General features: G+C 38.4%; 1 protein-coding gene across 8 annotated transcripts in view; it reads left to right on the top strand.

Moving 5' to 3' along the window:
* NTM (neurotrimin) overlaps positions 1-23,105 on the top strand; it is a 930,011-nt gene that overhangs the window by 378,307 nt on the left and 528,599 nt on the right. Inside the window, exon 2 of one of the 8 annotated variants that reach the window (XM_072729301.1) lies at positions 3,932-4,000. The exons of the other annotated variants lie outside the window; for them this stretch is intronic. The gene's annotated coding sequence lies outside the window, so the exon portion shown is untranslated. The remainder of the gene's footprint in view (positions 1-3,931; positions 4,001-23,105) is intronic. 8 annotated transcript variants of the gene reach the window in all.

Here is a 23,105-nt window from a genome sequence, read left to right as displayed (position 1 = left end):
AGTTACAGAGGTAACATGGAGCCAGTGTTCAGTGCACACCGCCTTCCTTTCCTGCATTATCTGAGTAATCAGCACGGCTACCCTAAAAGGTGAGGGTGATTCTTATCTCTGAGTTGAGGAGATCAAGACACAGAGAGGTTAAGAAACCTGCCAAGGTCCTCCCAGCTCACAGGGAGTGAGTCCAGGCAGCGAATGCCCACCGCAGGTATTCCTCAGCTACACTCCTATCCTATATTCCTTCCAACTGCACAACCAGCAGCTGCAGAAAGGAAAAGCCATGTGAGCACCTCCTCCCTCTGGGGAGCCAGCTTTCTCCTTCCCCTCTCCCACCTCTCATGTCCATTCTCTGTAGAGCAGCGTATCTAATCATGTGAAAATGCAAATCAGTGCTATTATTGCCACTTTTAAACCCGCCAATGGCTTTCCACGACTCTCAACCTCTTGCCAGGGCCTAAATCTAAATATCTGTAGGATCTGACCTCATCTCTTGCCATTTTCCATCATCTGCCAGGCCCCAGACCTTCCCTGACTGGGCCAGGCTCCACCTCCATTTCTCTCAGGCAACTGCATTCAGTTTCCTGCTCCTGAAATGCTTTCTGTCTTCTCACCCTGTAAACCTCCACGTATATGTCATTTCCCCCAAAAGCCTTACCTAAATTAACCTTGGCCCCATGTCCTGCCACACATTTATAAGCATCTTATATGTTTTGGGTACATAACAAGTACACTATCCTTGAAGTTATTTTATTTTTTTGCTCATTTGGGGTTTGTAGCATGTCCTTCCCCTAGGTGTAAACTTCATGAAGCCGGGCTCTGGTTCACAGTCCCACCCCTGCCACACAGCTCAGGACCCGCCACTCAGTAAACATGTGCATATGGGAAGACTACCTGACTTTGTGTGGCCATACATGCCTTTGGGGGTTGAAGTAGTTCACGTATAATGGGAAGAAAAGGAGGTTGCATTTTCTCAGGAGGAGGAGCCATTAACATTCAAGATGTGATGCAGCACCTACCTTCAAAAACCTTCATGTGGATGAGAGTATGTTTGGGAGCGAGGAGCTGGGGGCATAGTAGGACAGTTACGTGGTCAGCCAGGGGCAGAGTGTGTCAGGGAAAAAGGCAGCTGAATCAGATACACCTGAGACGGGGAGTGGGGAGAGGCCTGCTTTGTTCCATAAAGGTTGGTACGTCAGGATCGTTGCCCCAAACTGACATTTGACTGGGAACGCTGGGACTCAGAACAGTCCTGCTTCCAGGAGGCATACAGCAGGCTCCCTTTCTGCTGAGAGCACCTCTTGTTTGTAACCTTAGCTCCAAAGAAATCAGACCAACCTCCTTTATTTCACCTGTCCTCCGATTATGATCTTATTGAAGCACTTTCCTTCCTTGGCTTATATGTGTGAGTGATCTTAAAAATATAAGTTACATTATTTGTAACAATGTGCTCTTTTTCCTTTCCATTGACTCTTTTCCTTTTCTATCAGATGCTTTTCATTTCTACACATCACATTTCAGGCACAGCCACATGAATAACAGGAAACATAAATATTCAGATCCAGCCCCTCTTTGTCCCATTTCTAATTCTTTTTTTTTTCCCTCAATTCACTTTCATGGGGATATTCCTCTCCTTTTTTCCCCAGTGGATTTGTTACAATAACCTTGTCTTCCACAATATTCATCAACCCTATTTATTTTCAAATTATTAACTAATGTGATTAAGTAGAAATCACACTTGCATGTATTTTCTTTTGTGCTGGGAACTACAGGCAAGGCAGTAAATCACATGTAAGGGTTAACAATTCAAGCTCCAGGATCAATTGGCTTGGGTTCCTAATCTCAGTTCAAGGACAAATTATTTTAACTTTTGGGAGTCCTTCATCGCCAAAGGGACTTCAGCAATCTGACCTCATGAGATTGTTGTAAGAATTAAACAAAGTAATCCTAATAAAGTGCTTAGTAATTCCTGAATACATCAACTACTACTACTACTACTACTACTACTACTACTACTACTGTTATTATTATTACTACTTGTAGTTGCAGTGAAAGTGTTTATGGTTCTAATAGCACAAGTAGAGAATAAATCATGATTTCCAATCTATGGGATCCAGACCCCCTAAGTCAATGTCAACTAAATAAATAATTTGACTTAGATATTTTTGTATTATTTTCGAAAGTGTGAAGTTTGTGTAATGTTCAATAATATAGCTCATTTAAGTGCTACTGGTTTCATCAAATTTAATGCAAATCTTCACAGATGATATGGAGGGTCTTAGTAAGGTCAGAAAGTTGTTAAACATTGGCATAGGTTGCCTAGTACAAAGACTGAGCATATATCACATTCTCCAGGCAGTTCCTATGAAAGCAACATATAATTAAGCATTTAATGGCAACTTTTCTGTTGTGGATCTCACAGAAATCCTCTCCTAAAGTTTCCCAGATTTAACATTTCACACCTATCTCTGAATCCCCTATACTTTTTTCCACACCATCAGTTTGTATTTTATTCTCCAATGATTTGATATTTTTAGTTTTTTAAGGTGAAAAGTCTTCTCCTGAAACCATCCTTTCAATTAGGGAGAAAAGCACTCAAACCCTCTTCAAGCTTTATGCCTCTGTGAAAATGCTAGCAGAGAAACTCCAATGTAAAAGCAAGATGAGGAAGAAAGAAAGAAAAAGAAGGAAATTAAAGAACAAAGAAGAAAAATGATTGTTCATCAGTAACTAGCTTCTGCTATCTCTAAGGCATTTACTGCTTCCTTTATTTTCTTGGGTGATCAAAATATGTTGAGTTCATTAATTACAGGCGTTTGGATAATGTTGTCCTGTAGGGGCTCTACAACACTGCCCATGGAGCAAATTTTCCTCCCTTTTTTTTTTTTTTAACAAATGAGACAACAGAGATTCAGAACATTGGTGAGAAGTAACACTGCTCAAGGTGACAGCCAGTGACTAGAATCAAGTCCATGGGTTGCAAATGCTGAGTTCTTGCTACCTGTGCATGAGGGAGGGCTGGAGGATAGCAACATCAATCACATCCCTGCCTTGCATATCCTGAACCAATTGAGAAATATGCCAACAGGTCAGATGTCCATCCAGTCCAAGTAGACTAGCAATCTGACCTCAGGCCTCTCATTAACCAGTGGGCTGTTCCCGGAGTAATGAAGGCAGATAATGCATCCTGAGATACCAGTCCAGTGGAGCACACAAACTCAGTAAGTTTCCAAGGCTGATCAGTTAGATAGGTCTCTCCTTCCTCCCATGGGAAGAGCCAGTGGAGTGGGGATGGTGTTGCAGGAGTGTGATTCTACTCATGTTTTCTTACAGAAATATCATGAGACAAGGTCCAAACAGGCTATGTTGCTATTTTGTTTATTCATCTACTTTTAATTAAATCATTAACTCAGCTATGCTGCTTGGCCCCTCCCCTTGAGAGGGGAGACCATCTGGCCAATGCTGAGCAGGCTCAGACTTGTGTTTCCCTCCTCCTTTTTACTGAAAGTGGAGAGCTCAGGGCAGTAAGTTTGTAGGGAAGGGAAAGGAAGGGGACCTGTAGGCCTAGCCCATCTTTAGAGATGGGAAGTGGTCAATACAGCAGGGACTCTCTTCCATCAGCAACAGAAGCACTGAGTTCCAAACGATACAACGCTGTCTCAGGCTTCCAAGAACAGTCAGTGCAGCTTTCTCTGTATGAGTTCTTAGGCAAATCTCATCAGAATTAGGTCTATTTTGTAGGCTGCAGGGCTGTGGCCACTTCTGAGCCCTGGATTTTTAAGTCATGAGATTTCCCTCATAAGAAATGCCTGCTAAATTAAATCAATAGCCCATTGGCGGAAATAATAGCTTCCACATGCAGAAATCTCAAAATTCTGAGCTTCATGAAAATGAATTGGAGCTTCCTGAAGTCTCCTGTTCATTGTTTCTTTTCCAGTGCTTTGTCATTGATCCCTGGGACGATTGGGAACACTGGCCCTTCACAACTTTGCTCTGCAGCCTCACGGTCAGTATGATGAGTATCACTGCCTGCTGCCTCGTGTTCCTCAGCCAATGTTTCTTGAGTCAGGATTAGGTCAGAAAGGACTGTTATTGAAGAGACACTACTTGTGTCTTTCCTTATACTCAAAATCCATAGCTTTTTGTGGGTGGCACAGTTCTTTCTGCTATTGTTCTGTGTCCTGGACTCTGCTTTTTTGTGGATGCTCAGATTGGGATGATGCTTCCTTTCACATTTTTTATAGCCCCAGTGACCTACATGAAGAGATCCTCTGAAGCATGTGCTGAGCTAAACAGAGAGCCCACCATTCTGAATAAGCTGGAAAAATCCACCACCTCCAGCTGTAAAGCTTATAGAACAAGACTGATAATTTTAAAATGTAGTTTCTTGATAAAAGACATCTTCAGGATTCTCAAAATGCTGCATCCATCTCACTGTAAGAGTTTTATCAATTATGTTACTCTTGTTTATGATCATAGGAAAGTGCACTTTGGTCTTTATATGCTTCTGTAGCCACACTGCTGGATGTGAAGGTCTCAGGGTTCAAGCTTTGAGCAGCATCCATTACACAGATGACAGGGTTAGAAACGAAGATACCAAGATGCGAAGACTTCAGTCACAGTTGCCCCAGAACTTGGGCTGAGAGGTGCTCTTCCTTGCTCTAAGCCTGGGCACTGTCATCTTCCCTCAAGCCCTACTTAGGGCCCATGGAAGTGCCTTAGAACTTGGACTGGGAGAGAATATGGACCCTGATCCCTGCACTTTCAAGAAAGTTGTGCTGTTTCTCCTTGATTTTAAGAATATCAGAAGAAATTTGATAGTTATATGGTGTAAAATAGTGTATGCTTTATTAAGAAGTCTGGGGTGAAACATGAGGGCTGAAGTGGATACATTGCCAGGTTTCTTCCATATTCTCTAGGAAACTATCATTTTCTTTCCATTATCTACTTTCCTATGTCATTTCCAAACCTACTTACCATAATATCCCATCAAGTTTTGCTGTTCTTTGTTTATATGTTGTTTTCCTATTGTCAATTAATTTAAAATAAGTTATTAGTGTCTACTATGTTTTGGTATCATGCTAGTTGTTGGTGATACTGATTTGGAAAAGGCATAGTGTCTGCTCCAGGGCAGACTGTGTATATGTGTGTGTATAAAATACACATATATCATAATACATGTATTATATACATATATAACAATATATGTATTATATATACATGAAACACATATGTACACAAAAATTTATAATATAATTATGAATATATAATACTATTTATATCCTAGCCATAATATATATGATGATTATACTGCATCTTGGCAGTTTATAGAGCATGGTAGGCAGGATTTCAAGATGAGCCCCATGTCTCTCCTCCCACCTGCCTGTACACTGAGTATATTCTCCTCCCTGTGAGTTTGGGTAGAGTACATAAATATAATGGGATACTACCTCTGTGATTAGGTTATTAATCAGTTGACTTAAAATTAATCAAAAGAGAGATTATTCTGGATGAGATTGACCTAATCAGGCCTGGGGCCATCAAGATAAGATGGAGTGTCAGAGAGATGGCCTCTTGCCAGCTGGCCTGGAAAAAAAAAAAAAAAAAAAAAAACAGCCTATGAGAGGGACCATGGAATGGTAGTCATAGCCTAGAACCTGAAGACAGACTCTAGGACCTGAAAGTGATCCCTAGATGATAGCCAACGATAAAATAAGACTCAGTCTTCCAGTCAGTCACAAGGAAATAATTCTTTCAGTTATCTGGGAAAGCTCAAAAGTGATCATTCTCTAATTGAGCCTCTAGATGCCAATATGGCTTGCTGATACTCCGACTTCAGCATTGTGAGATCCTGAGCAGATCACTTGGCTAAAATATAAGGACTCCTAACCCATAGAAACTGTGAGATAATAACCTTGTGCTGTTTTAGATGCCAATTTGGGGAAATTTTGTCCTGCAACAATAGAAAATTCACATATGGTATATATAACAAGCACTGGGGAATCAAAGAGGAGGGGACAGGTATCTCTACCTGGGAAGAGCTGGGAATGCTAGAGAGAGGAGATGATAGTTGAGATGAGACTAAAAGGAAGAGTAGGGATTTGCTAGACAAAGAGTAGAGATATTTGTTGTTGTGATATCATCCAAGATGATTGCAGAATAGCAGATACACTGATATATCCAAAGAGTGGGCTGCCTGCGCTCACTTTAGTTCTTTTCTTTTCTTTTTAGATTTTTAAAAAGATTTTATTCATTATTCATGGGGGGGGGGGTGAAGCAGGCTCCATGCAGGTAGCCTGACGTGGGACTCGATTCTAGGTCTCCAGGACCACACCCTGGGCTGAAGGCAGCGCCAAACCACTGAGCCTGCCCTTCTTACCTTTCTAAAAATATTTTATTTATTTATTTGAAAGAGAGCAAATTAGAGAGAGAGCACAAGCAGGGGCAAGGGGAAGAGAGAGAGGGAGAGGCAGACTCCCTGCTGAGCACGGAGCCTGATGCAGGGCTCTATCCAAAGGCCCTGGGATCATGACCTGAGCCGAAGGCAGATGCTTAACCAAATGAGTCACCCAGATGCCTTTAGTTCTTTCTTAATATGACCATTTCACAATGCTAGTTATGGATGTTTCCATGGGTGAAGCAGTGGAGTTACCTTCTCCTTAGCTTCCCATATCACTAATGTCCCACATATATGCTGCTGTCAGCATTTTCTATATTCCTTTCCTTGACATCAGTCTCATATCTATGCATATTTTAAATCAGAAATGTGTTGTAAATGCATGCAGCAAGAATTTTAGTGGTCATCTTGACCTTGTCTCCAGAGATTTCCCTCCCTTCTTTCTGACTCTCTCCATTCTCATATGACTAAGGTGGGACCTCAAACTCATCACCTTAGCCACACAAAGTCACACATTGTCTTGTCAAATACGATGTCTTTATCCAAGAGTAGTATAACCTGATTGTGTTCCAACTTCAGTATGTCTTCCTTCTTCATTTAAGGTGAGTAAGTGGTGCATGATCTTCCTCCCTTTTATTACACGGTTTTAGTTCTCATGGATCATGCTGTCAGCAATGACTCCTTGACCCATAGCACAATTCCCAGAAGTGTGTTAAAGCCTGGACTCACTAGTGCTAGGAACGTCCAATTCCTGACATTGCTTGTCGAGCCATTTTTAAACAAAATAGTCAATAGCCATGGTGTCATTGACTTTGCCTTCTTCTGTTATTCCAAAATTGCTCTGAAGCCTTCCACCAGGCTTGGAGTACTTAATCGTCAGTGAATTCTTCATAAGTGTCAGTGGGAGACCCATCTGTTTCAAGAGCTTTCCTTTATCTTAGTAACTTTTATTAAGCCTCTTACCCCTCAGGCACTGATTTTTGCCCCTTACAACCTCAATTTCTTCTTATGCAGCAGCATCCTAGGGAGAACCCTGATGTGCTTCTTCATTTCTTCCTTCTCCCCACTTCTGTCTCCCCTTGGGGATGTCCATTCTTATCACTCACATTACCCCTTGACTTTTCACATAACTACACACACTTTCTTAAGGAGCTGGAGAAATCATTTTCAAAAGTCACTGAACCTTTTTTTTTTTTTGGCATGAGAATACACATTTCCCCACCTTCTGCTTTCTGGAATAGTTTTCTCCTCTTCGTATCATGCCAGCTAGGCCAATAGAGCAACTACTTGCTGCAGATTAATTCATGACATGCAGGATAAATGAGGAGGTCATATTTTTGGCTCCAAATATAATTTTCCATCTCTGTTTTAGGTAATGGTGTGGTCGCCAAGAATTGTAGCAAGTTTTCTCTATCACTTACCATTAGGGTCGTTCCTCAGAGCTGTCCTTGTGGTTTCCAGGAATGCATTAAACTTAAGGTGAAGATAATTTTGCCTCAGCATCAGTATGAGCATATCATTAATGATCTGAGAGCTGCTGTGGGCTACTTCCTTCCTAGGATGCCTGTGGCTTTCAGAGCAGACTCAGATTTCAAAACTGCTGAGAGGAGCTCAGGGATGGACAGATCCTGTGGTGACTCATGAGAAAACGAGTACGTGTGTCCTCTTTCGTTTTTTCTTCCTCTCACTTACCTGCTGATTTTCAAGGCCTTAGTGATGCACATCTCTCTTGGAGTTTTGTTTTTCTGGAAGTTAGAAATAGTAACTCCAAAGGTGCAGGCTTTCCCAGTTTGCTGTAAGCCTCACTGCGGCTCCCATTTCAGTGTTCCTGATTGTAACTCAGCAGAAGACTCCTACAGATTAGCTATAAAGCTAAATCTGTGCTTTACAGAACACAGTCAGCTTCATCCTAGAAAAAAAAAAAAAAAAACATGTGGAAACACTTTGCACGGGGCCCATCCCCTGAAAATGTTACTGATGGAGCATAACTGCTCAACCACAGTTGGTATCTTTATTTATTAGTTCACCTGGCTTATGGTTTAATATTAGGGTGTTTTGTTTTGTTTTGTTTTGTTTTGTTTTGCTGTGTACAGCACTTGCTACAAGCAGAGAGATCACGTGTTTCCTCCCTGGAGGTGAGCTTCTCCATGAGGCAAAGATTTTCTAAATGAAATTTTGGCGATTTTTGGACAGCAAGAATCAGCAAAATTGAAAAGGTTTTCTTTTTCACTTTCCTTACTCTATAAATCCCCAAAGGAAAGCATTTTCCCCCATGATTTCCCTCTTCACACCACTGACACCACTTCAAGGTGTGCATCTAGGGAATATCTCTTCCGGATGCCGATTCCAATCATCTCTTCTCTTCCGAAAGAATAGTCATTAGGCAACACTTGGTATACGTGGTAATACTGTAGCTCTGTGTTAGTTAGACACACCCTGAAAAGAATTACATATACTTGGGCTTTTTCCTCTAGGAGCTTTGAACTTAGGGTATATAAAAATATGGGAATTTCAGTGAACGTAATGCCTATGGCGAAACGAAGGCTTCTGTGCCAAATAAACAAGGGTGATGTGAACTTGATATTGAGCCACTACAAGTCTTGATGGGAGGTATATATAATAAGTGACTACTTGGGACTGTGTTAATAAGGACAGAATAAGTGCTTTGACACAACAATAATCCACACTGCTTCATTTGTTTCCAGCAAGTTCCATGGGTCAGAAGTCACACTAAAAACAGTTCCCTTTCCAGAACAATCATGGCACCTTCTTTATTTCTCTACTAAGCCTCTCTCTATCCAAGTAATGGTCGGTACCTTGAGGCTATGTACAACAACAGGCTTGGGTAGAAGCCCCGCTCGTAATCTGGTCTCAGCCCCAGGACCCTGTCACTTCATTTAATTGAGAAATTTTAATGGGTATTTGTGGCTCAAAGGCTTTTAAAGTCTTATTTTACCTTGTTTGTCCTCTAGAAGCAGTTTCAAACCTGTGCGACTCCAAATTTCTGGTACTTTTATTCTGTTTCTTTCTGTCTGCAAACTAGCTCCCTCTTTCTTGAAATACCTTGCCAAACACAGCAAGAGAAGACCAACATATGCTAGCATTCTGGCTCATTCCAACCTTTTCCCGAGATGCACAGGCTCAGTAGACACTTGGTCTGCCTTCCACGCTAACAAGGGTGACAGTTTTACCAAATGTTTCACTACAGCAAGCAGGGACTTCCAGCTTGCTAGATCTGTCTCCTCACTGCCTACCACAAAACTGCTAAGCTCCTGTCAGATAGTTTAGATTTTTTTTTTTTTTTTTAGCAGCATCTACTTCAAGGCCTTGATTTTTGTATTGGTTTTGATAATACTAGCTGTTGCCACAAAGAAATTCCCACATTTTAATGGCATAATAAAATGAAAGTTCTCTTTCTTTCATATCAATTCCAATGCAGGTGTTCCTAGATCGTGAAAGGGTGGCTTTCTACCACTTAATGATGCAGAGATCCAGGTTCCTTCTGTCCTCTGATTCCACTACCTTTGGGCCTCCAAGTCTTCAGCCTCCAGCCTGCAAAGGAGGGAGTAATGGGGGGCAGGGGTTTGTGGATCAGCTTTAGAAGTAGCACATATGACTTATGCTTACGTTCTATTTTGCTGGAACTCAGCAAATGGTTGGACTGAAGTGTGATGAGACTGAAAATGTGGTTTCTGTCTGGGAAGCCACGTCCTGGTGAAAATAGCACAATTGGAAAGGTCAAATCACAAACTTTTGTTAGCAGAAGCTGCTTCTGCCATATATGGAGAAAGGTTTTAGAAGAAATTAAGTTCTCTAGAGGGAAAATAAATATTCATCACACTTATGTATATATTATATAATATATACACTTATGTATGTGTACTTGTATACTTATGTGTAAGGTGTTTTATTGATATCATATATTGTAGTTTGTATCTTTTCATAATACCACCTGGAGGTAGGGTTAGACAACTTGATTTAGGGAAGACTTAACATCAAGCAGAAACACCGCTTCATGCACACACACACACACACACACACACAACACTGTAAATGAAGATCTTTTTCATGAACAATACGATTCTAATTCATCCTTATGATACAGGGGCTTTTTTAAAGTTTTGAAATACATATACCATGAATTATCATATTCAATTTTTTTTTTGTGAGCAAATTGTTTTCCAAATGCAATTATGGTGTTAGTCTTCGCTGAAGCATGTAGTATGATATTCTTCTCTCATGCCTACCATTCTTAGGAAGGGTTTGAAGAAGTTGCCTGCTCCACACAGTGTGCTTTCTTAGTCCATATTCTTGCTTCAAATTATGGTATTAAAAAAAAAAAAGCCCTTTAGTCTCATTTTTGCAAAAGTAGTTCCTAAAAGTATTGTCAGTAATGCCGTGAGTTCACTCTAATTTCCTGGCAAATTGACATGCTCAGATATTACAGGTGCTACCAAGTTCCTTGTTGCTTCAGAAATTTTTACTTTGTATTAGTGTAATGACAAAGTTTATCTACAGTATAGGACTATGAATGCTCCCGCATGCACTTCCATTAATAGAAACACTATCATTTTTACATTAATCATAAAGGGAATTGATAATTGCCTATGGGAGTTTTTACCTATGAGCAAAACTGTTTGACCCAATTATGTTTGCATGGTGATGGATGAATATATTGAATTATGATAAATAGATCATTGGTGGATTTCAGGGGAAGAGAAGAACTATCCCAGGGGAATAAGTCATGAGTGAGCAAGTGCTAAAAAATTTAAAAACTGATAATACTGTCGTTACATCACCTGTCACAGCTCGGAAATTTAATCCCATTCAATGCAGGAGATGAGAAGGTAAACCTGGTATGTTCAGTAACATTAAGCAGCTGTCATTCAAATCCCAGGATCCACATGGATTTGTAGGAAAGCAACAGACACCCTCTACAAGGAGCTAAAACCTGCAATACTAGCTGGTGACTGGCTTTCCAGAAGGTTAAATTGAAGCTAATGCAATTGAGTCCATGCATACTTATGCTTTGCAAAGAGATAAGCTACCAGTCTCACTTCAAAAACCATCAGCTATATTCTTTTAAACTTGAAGTTTAAGATTCTATTTAGAGTCGATAAAGTTGAGCAAGAAATTTAAGAATGACTGATCAGACTTAATTCTTCAATGAAGACCCTTTTCATACACTTAACTAGTCAAAGGCTGAGGGGATGTTGTTTGTTTGCAATGGCTTGGAGTGGACGGCAAGTCTAAGGTAGAAGAAAGATCATGTTAGCAGTAGTCAGGAATGCTGCTTCTACCTCAAATTTCAAGGTTCTTAAATTTTATGTTCATTTATAAAATCAAGAATTAAACCACATAACTTTTTTTTAAATCCAGCACTAGCATATCATGATGGTATAAAGCTCATATCTTGATCATATTGACTCTTCAATATTGAGTTATTTTTCCATTTTCACAAACTTGTCATGAGGATCTCAAGTTTTGCAGTGAACTAATGTGGTAGGGAGAATTCAAGGATGCTCCCTAGATTCTCATCCTCTGGTGTACATGCCTGTGTAATCCTCCATCTCTGAGTGAGGGCAGGGCCTATGAATATGATGAGATATTCTATTACGGCTTCCTTGGTTAGGCTATGCTATGTGGCAAATTTGATGACATTGCATTATATAAGTTTCCATCATAGAAGACTAGAGAGAAAGAGCAGGCAGATGTGCTCCTGTTGGCCTGGAAGAACGCAAATAGCATTGCTGTGAATAGCCCATGAAGGCTATGGGTGGAAGATCCAGTCAGTCCCTAGGAGCTGTTAACTAGCAAGAACCTTGGTACCTCCCTACAGAACAGGAAATCCATTCTACCATCGCCAATGAGCTCAGAAGAGAACCCAGAGCCTCAGCTGAGACTACAGCCCTGACTGACAACCATGATTTCAGCCTAGATAGATTATGTTGTCTGTAATAACGTCCTATGCAGTAATAGAAAATTAATACGACTATATATGAAATTTCAAATCTGTGTTCAATTTATTCTTCTATTTAATTTTATAATCATACATTCTTATAAAATCTATTTATTTAGAACTTGAAATAAGACAGATGGTGTGCTAGGTACCAGTGCTATGATACAGTCTCTCTGCCCTTAAAGTATTATAGACTAGTAAGGAAAGTAGGTACACAAACAAAATCTGTTGAGAATGGATCACGTTCTCTCCTTTTAAAAATATTTATTTATTTATTTATTTATTTATTTATTTATTTATTTTTAATATTTTATTTATTTATTCATGAGGGACACACAGAGAGAGAAAGAGAGAGAGGCAGAGACACAGGCAGAGGGAGAAGCAGGCTCCATGCAGGGAGCCTGATGTGGGACTCCGTCCTGGGTCCCGAGGATCAGGCCCTGGGCTGAAGGTGGTGCTAAACCGCTGAGCCACCCAGGCGGCCCTCTCCTTTTTTTTTTTTTTAAATAATAAATTTATTTTTTATTGGTGTTCAATTTACCAACATACAGAATAATACCCAGTGCTCATCCCGTCAAGTGCCCCCCTCAGTGCCCATCACCAATTCACCCCCACCCCCATCACCAATTCACCACCCACCCCCCTGCCCTCCTCCCCTTCCATCACCCCTAGTTCGTTTCCCAGAGTTAGGAGTCTTTATGTTCTGTCTCCCTTTCTGATATTTCCCACACATTTCTTCTCCCTTCCCTTATACTCCCTTTCACTATTATTTATATTCCCCAAATGAATGAGAACATACAATGTTTGTCCTTCTCTGATTGACTTACTTCACTCAGCATGATACCTTCCAGGCCCTCTCTTTTTTTTTAAATTCATAAAAGACACAGAGAGGCAGAGACACAGACAGAGGGAGAAGCAGACTTCTTGAGGGGAGTCCAATGCAGGACTCGATCCCAGAACTCCGGGATCATGACCTGAGCTGAAGGCAGACACTCAACCACTGAGCCACCCAGGCATCCTGAAAATGGGTCACATTTTTAATACATAGTGCCCTATGAGTTACTTGTGCTGGCACAGCAGGCATAAAGAGTAGTAAATAACAAATAAGTCTTCCTGTGGGGTGGGGGTTTCAAGGAAAGATTATATTATAAAATGCAACTTGAGTTATGTGTTAAAGAGGAATAGATGTTCTTCAGGTAGAAAGGGGAGAGAAGAGTATTCTGGACAAAAAAAGTCTACGACTAATCACACAGAGATGTTTTTCTAGGCACTTAAAAGAGGTAAGTAAATGAAAAGGATAGGGTTGCAGTGGAGGAGGTAGAAATGATGAGTCTGGAGAGAAGTCCAAACAGGAAAACATGTTAGAGACAAGCTACCAAAGTGGTCCCAGGAGTGGCAGCATTGGCACCACCCAGGAACTTGCTACAAATACAGAACCTCAGGCCCCACCTACATCTACCAAATCGGATTCTGTGTTTTAACTACATTCTCAGGTGATTCAAAGCTACTTTCCTGGTTTAGAGCCTCTTGATACTGGTAGGTCTGGACACTATCCTTTAGCTAAAGGGAAAAATCTTGAAATGTTTTAAGGTGGGTAATAACACAACCAGAGCTATCTTTTAGAAAAAAAAAATTAGAAGGAACAGGAAGGATGATGAAAGACACATGTGACAGAGAGCAGAAGAACCATTGGGAATATTATTCTAACACTCTAGGCAGGAGAACAAAACAGGGACAGTGGACACAGAGAGGAGTAGACAAATAAAACACATTTTAAGGAGATAGAATATCTAAAATTTGAACAACAGACTAGGGGAACTGAGTTGTTTAAAATAAACCTCAAGTGTCTGGTAAATACAACTATGTGAATGAAGTGGTCATTTTATTTCTTTTTTAAAGAATATTTATTTATTTGACACACAGAGAGAGAGAGAGCAAAAGCAAGGTGGAACAGCAGGCAGAGAGAGAGGGAGAAGCAGGAAGCCCAACACAGGACTCAATCCCAGGACTCTGGGATCTTGACCTGAGCCAAAGACAGATGCTTAACCATTTGAGCCACCCAGGTGCCCCGAAGTGATCATTTTCAAATGTAGGAGATATGAGATAAAGGATGAGTTTTATTTTGGAAATACTGAGCTTGAGATGACTATGGGACTGAGCTAAAGATGTTTGGTAGGAAGTAGATACATGGATTTCTAGGTCCCTAGAAAAGTCTGGATCACTTCTAGGTCGCTAGAAAAGTCTGGGTCATTACTTTGCATGTTAGGGACTTGTAGGCTGTATCTGAAGTTATGAGTGAGTGAGTGATTTCTATTTAAAATTGTTAGGACAGTAGAATCAAGACTTCCACTTGATTTTTCCTCTTCAACCTTATCAAAATAATACAAGATACATAAAATTTCATACATATACAATATATACAATACATAACACATATATCCAATATTAAAAGTTTTGAAATGAGCTAAGCACACCTGGCAGCCTTTTAGGTTCTTATATAAAAATTGTGACTGCTCCAAGTTGGGAAGTGATGATGGCCGGGAGAAAAATCCATCTCTCCATCAATTTTCAAATACCTTCTCCTTCATGGATAAACACAAAGAATGAAGTAATAATCATAAGAGACTTGTGAAAAGATTTGATAGAGTCTTTGTTGTACTTACAAGATGAATATGATTATACCCAAGATGTAAGGAAGGAAACACAATTAAAAAAAAAAAACTTATACTACAGAAAACAGAAAGCGACTTTAGAGAGTATCTTATATATAATTTCCATAAAGGCAAAAAAAAAAAAAAAAAAAAGAAAGAAGAGAAATCACTAGCTCTGTGGAAAAAGCAATAAAATAGAAGATGATGTAACAGCAGATTGAGTTAAAAAGAGAGTTCCATTATATCAAGAAATATTTAAGGAAACTAAAATTCAAGAGAAGGAGTATAGGACAGAAATAGCAATCTAAAATTTAATCAGTGATGCAGAGAACACATTTGGGAATGCTTTTTCTTTTCAAAATTAAGATGAAGAACAAAGAAATGAAAGAATTAAGGCAAAGAGAATAATTCTTACCTAAGGAGAATTTGTGTCCTATAAGAATATGCCATACAAATTAAGAGCAACATACATACAAAACCTAATCATTTCCTAAGATGCATAAATACTTTAATTTGAAGAAAGAGCACATTTAGGAAATACCAGTTGAGATAAATGGAAAAAAAAGAACATGATAACTTATGAACCGAATCTAAATATATTATATGTTAATGTATAATTGTTAAGTGCTTTGCATCAAAACAAATGCTTAATAAGATTCTGTTTAATTAATAAAATATTACAAAAAATAAAAAACAAACATCAAGAAGCTAATAGTGAGGCTTCTAGGATATTGCTTCTGGCCATGAAAGATTAATTGGTATCAGAATTTTCTCCTGCTATAAAAACTAGAAAATGGCACATAATATGTGAATCAATGTTTTTAAGACATTGGACAACAGTCAGCGTAGACTATGATCCTTGAATAAATGAAGACAGATGAGGTAGAAGCTTCAGCCTAGAAGCACTTTCTGGGAGCATATCATTCTTACTGAGTTTAATACATAGAGACCAGTGTTTAGTGCAGTTGAGGAGATAGGAAGGGAGAAGGCAATGGGGAGAAAAAGCTGACTTTACTGGTGAATAATAAGGGACACATGTATAGAGTGAGCACGTGCACAGCCAGGAAAAGAACTAGAAGGCATTTATAAGTTGGACAATTCCTGGAACTCAGAAAGAACTAGGAAATAATTTGAATTCTGACCAGCTAGAGTGGAGAAGTCTTATTGGACATATGTGGCTTTCAGTGAAGAGAACAGATGGAAAACAATACAGAAAATAAATGAAACCAAAAGTTTATTCTTTAAAGATCAAGAAAATTAACATTTTACTTGTAAGAAATTTTTATTTTTGAGAAGGCTGATCCATATAAAATAAAGAAGATAATTACCAAGAGAAAGATGAAATATGGTGTATTACTACAGCTCCTCCAGATAGCAAAGAGATAGTAAAGTTTATAATAAAGACTGTATGCCAATAAATTTGAAGGCTTAGATGAAATGGAAAAAATTCCTTGAAAAAACAAAAATTACCAAAATTGTCACAAGGATAAGTAGAAAATCTAGGGTGCCTGGGTGGCACAGTCAGTTAAGTGTCCTACTCTTGATTTCAGCTCAGGATCATGAAATTAAGCCTCATGTCAGACTCTGCACCCAACGGGGAGTCTGCTCAGAATTCTCTTTCCCTCTCCCTCTGCCCCTCACCCTGCTCTCTTTCAAATAAATAAATCTTTTTAAAAAAAGAAGTAGAAAATCTGAATAGCCCTCTATATAAAGATATTAAATGCATAGTTTCATTTTTCCACAGAGAAAACTCCAGGCCTACATGGTTCATTGGTTAATTACACTAAATAGTTAAGGAGGAAATGATACCAAACCTATACAAAGTTCAGGAAATAGAGAATTAGGAAATTTCATTAGGCGAGCATTACACCAAGTTTATTTCTATACATTAGCAATGAAAGAGAAATCAATTAGAAAATTCAATTTTAAGAAATTCCATTTATAGTGACATCAGAACACATGAAATATTGAAGAATAGGGTTTCCAGATTTATTGAGATATACAATGTGATGATTTAGTACATGTATATATTGCAAAATATTTACCACAATAAAGTTAATTAATACATTCTTCACCTTACATAATTGTTATTTTGTTGTGGTGGTGTTGAGACTACTAAAGCTCTCCTAATACAGCAACTTTTAAGAATGCGTTACAATATTGATTACTATGGTCACCATCCTGTACATTATATCCCCAAAATTTAATCATCTTATAGCTAAGAGTTTGTACTCTTTGACCGACATCTTCCCATTTTCTCCATCGCCCAGCTCATGGCAACCACCATTCTATTTTCTATTTCTATGTGATCAGTGTTTTTAGAGTCAAAACATAGGAAAGAACATGCTCTTTCTCTTTCTGACTTATTTTACTTAACATATGGGAGGATTTCCTTCTTTCTTACAGCTGAATAATATTTCTTTGTGTATGTATGCTACATATTCTTTATCAATTCATCCATGGATGAATGCTTAGATTATTTTGATGTCTTGGCTATTGTGAATAATGTTGCATGAATATGGAAATATTTCTTCAAGACAGGGATTTCATCTCCTTTAGATAGATACTGAAATGTGGGATTACTGGATCGTATGATACTTCTATTTTTAAGTTTTTGAGGACCCTCCATTCTGTTTTCCATAATGTCCATACCAACATCAACATTGCACAAGAGTTCCCCTTTCTCCACATCGTCACGAGCATGTATTATCTCTTGCTTTTTTATAACAACCTTTATGACAGGTGTGAGGTGATATCTCATTGTGCTTTTGATTTTCCTTTCTCTGGAAATCAATTGGTTTTTCAACAAAAATGCCATGGAAATTTAGTGGGGGGAGAGGATGCCTTTCCAGTGTATCTGCATAACTAGATATTCATATGGAAAAAAATCCATTCATACCTGATATGATGGACAAAACTAACTCAACATGAATCGTAAATCTAACTGTAAGAGCAGAAACTATAACATCTCTAGGAAAAAATGGGAAATATTTGTGACCTTGGGGTAAGTAAATATTCTCTAGATCTGGAGGAGAAACTACAAATCAAAAGGGAGAATTATTGAATGGTGCTTCATCAAACTGAAATATTTTACTCTTTGTAAGTGTAAGAAAATGGCAAGGCAAGCCACAAATTGGAAGAAAATATTCTTTGTGCATGTATATAACAAATGACTTGTATCCATAATCTATAAATCAATCTTACATGTCAATAGTAAGAGGTCAAATAACTCAATTTATTTAATGGGCAAAATGTTTAAACAAATCCTTCACAAAAGAAGATTTATGAAATGCCAATGAAAAGTTCCATGAAAAGATATTCGAGATCAAGCAAGTCATCAAGCAAATGCAAATTAAAATTACAGTGAGTGCAACTTCCCATCATCTAGAAAGGATGCAATTTTAAAGGACTGAAAAATAACATGTTAATGATGATGTGTGAATAGGTAAGACTCTCATATATTAACAGTAAGAATGAAAAATTGTATAGTTACTTTGGAAAACAATTTGATAGTTTCTTTTTTTTAGATTTTATTTATTTATTCATGATAGACATAGAGAGAGAGTCAGAGAGAGAAGCAGGCTTCATGCCAGGAGCCTGACGCGGGACTCGATCCCAGGACTCCAGGATCAGGCCCTGGGCCAAAGGCAGGCACTAAACTGCTGAGCCACCCAGGGATCCCAATTTGATAGTTTCTTACAAAACTAAACAAATGCTTAATATATGACCTACCAATCCCTAGACATCACCCCAAGATAAATAGATATGTGTCCTCATAAAGACTTGCCCACAAATGTTCAGAGTTGCTTTATTCATAATTGGCCAAAGCTGTTAATAATCAAAATATCCATCAAAAGTTAATGGATAAAAAATTTCTATAGCTGTAAGTTGGAATTCTATTGAGTAATGATAAGAAAACATTAACACATAGAAAAGAAGGTATAGATCCTAAAAAATATTATTCCACACTAAAGAAGCTAGACATAAATGACAACACATTATATAATCCAAATCATGAAATTCTAGAGTGGGCAAAACCAAGCTATAGTGAGAAAAAAGCAAAGCTGAATTGACTGGCATCAGGGTCAGAGGGAGAGCGAGGGAGGGTTGGTGGCATATGCTGGAAAGGGATCTGAGCTAATTTGGGAGGTTGTAGAAATGTTCTAAAGTTTGACTGTGGTGGTAGTTACATGAGTGTATATAATTATCAAAGTTCATTGAACTGTGCGCTTTAAATGGTCCCATCTTATCATATGCAAAATACATCCAATTAAAGCTGATAAAAGTGACTTTAAAATGGTTTAAAAATTTCTCTTTTTGGTCTTTCTGTATTTTCCAAATTCTCTCTTCAAATTCATGCATTATATTTTCATCAAAAATAAATTAAAAGATTATTTTTCCCACTTTCATTACTTATACAGTAACCTTGTATAAGTGCTCTACAAGTGACCTAGTCAGCTCTACAAAATATAATCAAGACCTCCAAAAACCTGTCATTTAACTTTTCCTACACATATAGGTTTTCTTTATCTAAACACATACTTAATTCATCATTAAAAACAAAAACAAAACCTGAAGATGATCAGCCTTTACACTGGAATCAAGATTTAAAATTTTCTTCATTCTTGCTGGACCTGATCTGAGCAGTCCTGTCATCATGTTCTATAAGAGTGTGGGCAGTGGCAGGTGGGGTCCAGGCAAGCCAACCACTTACAGACTGAGAACACCTGAAATGTGGTGAGGCTAATGCTAGATCAGAAGCAAAAAACCAAGATTATATGAATTTTAACAAGTGGACCATAGTGTGAAATGAGAGGGAGATAAAAACAGACCAGAAATAGTTTCAAAAATGAGACAGTTGATTCATCCAGATACCCAAGAAAGCTAATTTTACAATTGAGCCTTTGGCAACTAAGGCTAACAAAGAAGTTATGTCGTATTACTTAATTATCCTTTTTTCACTGAAAGAAAGCATGCCGATTTTCTGATAGAAAATGTGTTCCTGGAGTAGAACTCAAGACAGAATTTGTTATGGGGACAATGAACTTTTGGTAATGAGGTAAATGGTATTGTCAAGAGAATTTTAAAAAGTCAGAAACTGCTCAATGACACTGTTCTTGTGCCCGAGAGGGCAGAGGAGGTGGTACTAAGATGAACATCTGATAAAGATGGTTAATTTAGGACACAAGGTTAACACATTGCTTTATAATCATCTAACTTAATACACTGGTAGAAGCATAGGAGAGAATAAAAGAATAAAGAATAAAAGGCTTATTAAACAGTATTCTGTAAGTATCAACTATATTAGGAGAGCCTCTGGTGGAGGCCAGGGATCAGACAACGAGTGACTGAATCCTCTAACAAGTACCTGTAGTGCGGGCATCCTATGTTGCTGTGATGGCCATATGCTTCCCACACCAGATGGGAAGGAAGATGTCATTCTGCTGTGAAAGCTGAGGAGACAGACAGAAGGCTGTTCCACTTAGAACAGGTGGGGACAGCAGGATTTCTTTCAGGTAGAGCCAGCATTTTCTTCAGGGAAGAGCTTTCTGTCTCCTAAACTACTTAAGCACGTGTTTGGTTAAGACCTCAAAGTTTTATGCCATGTGGATAAAATGGCTTTAGCTAGAAAAATTTTAAGACAAGTCTTATAGCTGACCTCCTTGCCCATCAAAGGAGCTCAGGGTTAACATTGGGGAATATCTATCTTTTAGACATACTGCATCTCGATGTTCTTGCCAAGACGAGTAGCTACAAGGTGAGCTGAAAACTTCACCTGTGCATTGGGATTATGTAGGTTTTAACGTATCTGTGCTCATGAATGTCTTATAAATGTAGCAATTGAAATTTTGGGAAAAGTGATGCTGAGACATTCAGGTTCAGATTCCTCTTGAGAGTAAACATGGCTAAAATAAAAAAGCGACTGGAGGAAATTAACGATTTTATTCAGCATTATTTAGTATCCTAGATGATTACTGAGCACCCCCTCAAGATGCCGACAAGATCAAGAAACAGAAGCACTGTTGGGAATTTTTAACAAAACAAGTAAAACACTCTTAAAGAGTTTGAAACATGATTTATCTTTTAGGCTTATCATGTTATTTAAATATGAAAAGAGAATTAGATAATATGTGAAGGGCCAGTTCCAGTTAGTAACATTTAAATTAGAGACCACACCTGCAGGAGGTTATTTCATCATTAATGCTGGTTAGTAATAGAGTTCACATACAAGTCTGGAGAGACGTTGGCAGAGTACAGCCTATTGGCCATACGCTATTCTTGTCCATGAGTTAAAGACAGGTTTTATGAATACTGCCAGCAGACTGAACTTTGTTATATGTTCTATTTTTTAAAGATTTATTTATTTAATTTTGGGGAGAGAAAAAGAGGAGAGGGGCAGAGGGAGAGGGAGAGAGAGAATCTCAAGCAGACTCTCCACTGAGTGTAGAGCCCCATGCAGGGTTCAATCTCATGACCTTGAGATCCTGACCTGAGGATCAAGAGTCAGATGCTTAACCATGTGTTCTTCATACTGCAAAGGAATTATATAAATAGAATTATATAAGCTCTAGGCTTCTGTAAACATCCATATATATGTCATTGTGTAAACAATAACATTACTAAATCCATACTTATTGTCTTTTGTCTACGATAGCTAAAACCAAATCTCTGATTCATCGCAGAATTTATACTTCTTAAGGAAGAGATATTATTTTTTTAAAGATCCTGAATTGAAGTAACTTCCAACCAATTATATTTGATTGTAATCTCTTGATTCTATTTCAGTTTCAAAGATGACTTTATTTTTTATTTTAATTTTTTTTTAGAGAGTGGGTGGGGCCAGAGGGAGAGGGAGAGAGAATTTCAAGCTGGCTCCAGAGCCAGTCTTAGGGCTTGATGCAGGGCTTGTTCTCACAGCACTGAGATCATGACCTGACCAAAATCAAGAGTCAGAAGTGTCACTCACTGAGCCACTCCAGCACCCCCTATTTCAGTTTTACTTAGAATTCCCTCACACATAGGATAAAGCCAACCTTTCTTATAGTTAATTGCTCAATTCTTGTATTACCAATTTAATGAGATATTTGTGTTGATATGTAAGAATGCTATTGATTTATAGTATTTTTATTAGGTCTTGGTATTCATGTAATAGTAGATTGATAAAACAAATTTGAAAGTTTTATCCTTTCTATGGCCCAGAATATTTCAAATATCATCAGAATTTAAAGTTCGTTAAACCTCAACTGTGAACCAATCTGGTCCCAATTCCTATTAAAAATGGCAGATGTGGAGCACCTGAGTGGTTCAATCAGTTAAGCATCTGACTTGATTTTGGCTCAGGTCATGATCTCAAGGTCATGAGATCAAGCTTCTCAGGAGGCTCCATGATGGGCATGGAACCAGCTTAAGATTTTCTCTCTCCCTCTCCTTCTGCCCCTCCCCCCACCCATAGGTTGGCACTCGCTCGCTCTCTCTCTCGTTCTCTCTCTCTCTCACAGGTTGATAGATATGACAGTTATTTAATTTTATTTGCCTGGGGTTTCTACTTTTTTAAAAAAAGATTTCATTTGTTTATTTATTTGAAAAAGAGTGAGCAAGCAGGGAGGAGCAGAGGGAGAGGGACAAGTAGACTCCAGGCAGAGTGCAGAGCCCGACACAGGGCTCCATCCCAGGACTCTGAGATCATGATCTGAGCTAAAATCAAGAGTCATACACTTAACTGACTGAGCCACACAGGTGCCTCTGGGTTTTCTACTTTTAGGTGAATTTTTGTAAATTTGCATTTTGCTGTTTTGACTGAGTTTCAGGTAGTATTTCTTAAAATATTTTAATCTGTATGGAATATTTGGTTTTCTCTTTTCTCCTTCTTTATGTTCTCGCCTAATTGTATCTGTACTTGTTTTCTGTTTTCTTCTTAATCAGGCTCACAAAGGACTTTTCAATGAACTGTGATTCAGATTTTTCCCTTCTCTATTGTGTTTGTTTGTTTGATTTTAATTAATTCTTGATTGCATACATGTTAAACCCTTCTTCCTAGGGTTGTTTGCTTGTTTTGTTCTTCTTTCTCTAATTTCTTAAAATGTGTATTTAGTTCAACCATTTT

This window comes from Vulpes vulpes, chromosome 12, assembly GCF_048418805.1.
Source record: "Vulpes vulpes isolate BD-2025 chromosome 12, VulVul3, whole genome shotgun sequence".
Lineage (NCBI taxonomy): Eukaryota > Metazoa > Chordata > Mammalia > Carnivora > Canidae > Vulpes > Vulpes vulpes.
The sequence above is the reverse complement of the archived record's forward strand: the minus strand, read 5'-3'. Positions and strand labels throughout refer to the sequence as shown.